This window comes from Neomonachus schauinslandi, chromosome 8 (genome assembly GCF_002201575.2).
Source record: "Neomonachus schauinslandi chromosome 8, ASM220157v2, whole genome shotgun sequence".
Classification (NCBI taxonomy): domain Eukaryota; kingdom Metazoa; phylum Chordata; class Mammalia; order Carnivora; family Phocidae; genus Neomonachus; species Neomonachus schauinslandi.
In genome coordinates, this window is record NC_058410.1 from 145,628,435 (window position 1) to 145,633,457 (window position 5,023).

A 5,023-nucleotide genomic window follows, 5' to 3' on the forward strand; every position below is an offset into this window, starting at 1 on the left:
CTCTGGGATTCCAATAATTCTGACATTGGAACATTTCATGGTGTCACTTATTTCTCTGATTCTATTTTCATGGATTCTGAGTTGTTTTTCCGTGGCCTCCTCTTTTCCCTTTTTATCTATTAATTTGTCTTCCAGGTCACTGATTCATTCTTCTGCCTCACTTACCCTAGCTGTTAGATTATCCAGATTAGATTGGATCTCATTGATAGCATTTTTAAGTTCTGCCAATTCACCTTTCATTTCTGCCCTTAGAGACTCTATGTTGCCATTAATTGATTTCTCCATTCTAGCCATTGTCTTCACAATTGCTAGCCTGAATTCCATCTCCGACATCTTGGTTTTATCTGCATCCATTTGTAAATCTGCAGCGTAAGTCATAATCTCTGAGTTTTCCTATTTTGGGGGTTCCTCCTCCTAGTCATTCTGTTGATGGGTGGATGAGGGAATGTATAGAGTCCAAATTATTGACAGAAGGCAAGCAAGATGCACCTGTTTTCTAGGTACTTTAGGGTTGCTGGCCTCTTGTTCTCCCAGCCTGTCCTCTGGGGGAAGGACCTGCCACAGTGTAACTCAGGCAATCCTGTTTGGGCAGAGTTGCCCTGCCCCTCTGTGGTGGGGGATGAGCTCAGTGGGAACCAGTGTTTGGGGCATTTGTTCTCTGGTGGCTTTCCATGTCTCTTCCAAGAGTCTGAGCAGAAGAGACTATTTCCAACCCTCTGCCTCAGAGCAGAGAGATCACAGTCTGTTCTTCAGTGAGCTCTCCAGGCCACACTATCCCCGTTTCTGTAGGTGCTGTTATAAACTGCAGCATCCTGGGTTGTGTGCCCCTCCGCAGCGCCCCTAGTCCTGCCTCCAGGACGGGGCACGTCTCTGCCCTTTGTGCTTCTAAAACCGCCAGCCACACCCAGTTCACATGCGGGACTCTGCCGCTCCGGATTTCTGTCCCAGGTGGTGCCGTAAAGTCCTTTCCCCCCCGCTACCGGTCTGCAAGCCTATGCCCCGTCCCAAGCGCGGGAAGCTATTGCTCACCAGTGGTGTAGGATCCCCACAGCCAGGTTTCCTCCCGCTCCAGTTCCTTGAAACCAACCGTCTGTGATATTCTGTTTGCAGAGATCCAGATCTATCTTTCTACATCTCAGGCTGATTTCATGGGTGCTCAGAATGGTCTGGTAGATATCCAGCTCAATTCCGGGGACCAGTTGAAATAGGGTCCCCTACTCCTGTGCCATCGTTTCTCCTCACATCCTTCTGCCCATTTTTTGACTTGATTATTTGTTTTTTGGGTGTTAAGTTTGAGAAGTTCTTTATAGATCTTGGATATCAGCCTTTGTCTGTAAGTGTCATTTGCAAATATCTTCTCCCATTCTGTGGGTTGCCTCTTTGTTTTGTTGACTGTTTCCTTTGCTGTGCAGAAGCTTTTTATCTTGATGAAGTCCCATAAGTTCATTTTCGCTTTTGTTTCCCTTGCCTTTGGAGACGTGTCTTGAAAGAAGTTGCTGTGGCCTATGTCGAAGAGGTTACTGCCTATGTTCTCATCTAGGATTTTATCGATTCCTCTCTCACATTGAGGTCTTTCATCCATTGTGAGTTTATCTTTGTGTATGGTGTAAGAGAATGGTCGAGTTTCATTCTTCTGTATATAGCCGTCCAATTTTCCCAGTACTGGATTATTTTTTCTGACTTGTCAAAGATTGGTTGACCATAGAGTTGAGGGTCCATATCTGGACTCTCTATTCTGTTCCATTGGTCTTTGTGTCTTTTTTACTTCCAGTACCATGCTGTCTTGGTGATCACTCCTTTGTAATATAGCTTGAAATCAGGCAACGTGATGCCCCCAGCTTTGTTTTTCTTTTTCAACATTCCCTTGGCAATCTGTGTAGTTTTCTGGTTCCACACAAATTTTAGGATTATTTGTTCCAGCTCTTTGAAAACTGCCAATGGTATTTTAGAGAGGACTAGAAGGTATAATTGAACAAATCATAGCTGAGAACTTCCCTAATCTGGGGAAGGAAACAAGTATTTATATGCAAGAGGCAGAGAGGACCCCTCCCAAGATTAATAACAATAGACCAACACCCCGACTTATAATAGTGAAACTTGCAAATCCTACAGCCAAGGAAACTATCATCAGATTAGTTAGGAGGAAGAGATTTTTTACGTATGGAGGGAGGAACATCAAAATAACATCAGACCTGTCCACAGAGACCTGGCAAGCCAGAAAGGGCCTTTCAGACTTCAGCAATATAAAAACTTTTGCACAGCAAAGAAAACAGTTAACTAACCAAGAGGCAACCCATGGAATTGGAGAAGATATTTGGAAATACATTACAGATAAAGGGCTGGTATCCAAGATCTATAAAGAACTTCTCAAACTCAATACCCCAAAAAGCAAACAATCCAGTCAATAAATGGGCAGAAGACATGAACAGACACTTCTACAAAGAAGACATACAAATGCCTAACAGACACGTGAAATATGTATAATATCACTAGCCATCAGGGAAATACAAATCAAAACCACAATGAGATACCAGCCCACACCAGTTAGAATGGCAAAAATTAACAAAAGAGGAACAACAAATGTTGGTTAGGATGTAGAGAAAGGGGAACACTCTTACACCGTTGGTGGGAATGCTAGCTGGTACAGCCACTCTGGAAAACACTATGGAGGTTCATCAAAAAGTTAAAAATAGAGCTACCCTATGACCCAGCAATTGCACTACTAGGTATTTACCCCAAAGATACAAATGTAGTGAAAAGAAGGGGCACATGCACCCCAATGGTTCACAGCAGCGATGTCCACAATAGACAAAGTGTGGAAGGAGCCAAGATGCCCTTCAACAGATGAATGGATAAAGAAGATGTGGTCCATATATACAATGGAATATTACTCAGCCCTCAGAAAGGATGAATACCCACTATTTGCATCAACATAGATGGAACTGGAGGGGATTATGTTAAGTGAAGTAGTCACGCAGAGAAAGACAATTATCATATGGTTTCATTCATATGTGGAACATAAGCAATAGCTCAGAGGACCGTAGGGGAAGAGAGGGAAATCCAAAGAGGGAGAAATCAGAGACGGAGATGAACCATGAGAGACTATGGACCCCAGGAAACAATCTGAGGGTTTAAGAGGGGCGGGGGGCAGGGGAATGGGGTAACAGGGTGATGGGTATTGAGGAAGGCACCTGCTGTGATGAGCACTGGGTGTTATACATAACTAATGAATCATTGAACACTACATAAAAAGCTAATGATGGGTAGAGTGAGTATAGATGGGTACAGATGGGTACAGATGGGTACAGTGGGTAATGATGGTATACAGTGGGTAACTGAACATAATAAAAAAAGATTTTTTGTAATAGATAAAATTATGTATCCTAGGAAAAAAATAAAGGCATTTTGGGAATATAAAAACAAACAAACAAACAAAAAACAAAAAAGAACAACGATAAAAGAAACAAAAAGAAATTCCACTACATAAAAATATACAAATCAACATTTCTCAATATTTCCATAAATTCCAAGATCTATAGAAAGATCAAAGCCAAATCCTAACTAATGTCGAATGAATTGTATTATTTTTTCCATTGAGGTTGAGACAGTCATGGAATAAATGTTTCATGAACGAATACATAATGAATAAGACTATTTTATCACCTTTTAATCCCTCTAATTTATGTCTTCTCACTTCCTTGTATAATATTAATGAAGAAATAACTTAAATAACAAAGATCCTTTACTCATGATATTGATAAATGTATGGCATCACAAGAGATTTAATGTACAAGATCAATATTTGTATATTATTATTTAATATACAAACCATATTGTATATGTATCCATTCATTCAAGTCTATATTTCTGAAGATCCAAGCATTAGCATAGAAAATACAAAACTAGATATCAAAACAGTTTCTGTGGGATTTTAGAATGAATTAAATGCATTCAGGTTTATGTTTACATCCCCTTTGTGTTTGTTATATTACAAACAAAATTACAAATTCCTAGTGACTATTTTCTCTGAATTTATGCCAATGTTTAGAGTCATAATAGAGCTAAGTAGGATGATTACAGTATTGCATTCACAGAATGTTCATATACAGCAACTATTCTATTAATTATGTCTATGGTCTAGGGATTGGTTACTTCACTAGAAATTAAAGACAGATTCACACCAATAGTGCACGAAGGTTTCTTTTCCTCCACATCCTTGCCAACACTTGTTATTTCTTCTGGTTTTGATTTTAGCCATTCTGACAGATGAAAAGTGATATCTTATGGGTATTTTAATTTGCATTTCCCTGATGATTAGTAATCTTTAGCATCCTTTCTTGTACTCATTGACCATCTGTATCTTCTTTGGAAAAATGTCTATTCAGATCCTTCACCCATTTTTGAAGTTGGATTTTTTGGTTTTTTTGGTGTTGAGTTGTATAAGTTCTTTATATATTTTGGATATGAGCCCCTTTTTGGGTATATCATTTGCAAACATCTTCTCCCATTCAGTAGGCTGAGTTTTTGTTTGTGGGTGTTTTCCTTCCTGTGCAAAACCTTTTTATTTTGGTGTAGTCCTAATAGTTTAATTTTTCCTTTGTTTCCCTTGTCCGAGGAGATATATTTAGAGAAATGCATCTATGGCTGATATAAAAAAAATTACTATTTTCTTGCACCAGTGGTTGAGATACAAATTGGTGCATTATTGTGGAAAAGAGTATGGAGTTTCCTTGAAAGGTTAAAAACAGAATTACCATATGATCCAGTAATTCCACTGCTGGGTTACCCAAAGAAAACAAACAGGCATAAAAACTAACTTGAAAAGATATATGCACCCTTACAATTATTGCAGCCTTACTTATAATAGCCAAGATATAGAAGCAACATGAGTGACCATTTATAGATGAATAAAGAAAATATGGTGTATGTATACACACAATGGAATATTACTCAGCCATAAAAAGAACAAAACCTTGTCATTGGTGAAAACGTGGATAGATCTAGAGGGAGTAATGCTAAGTGA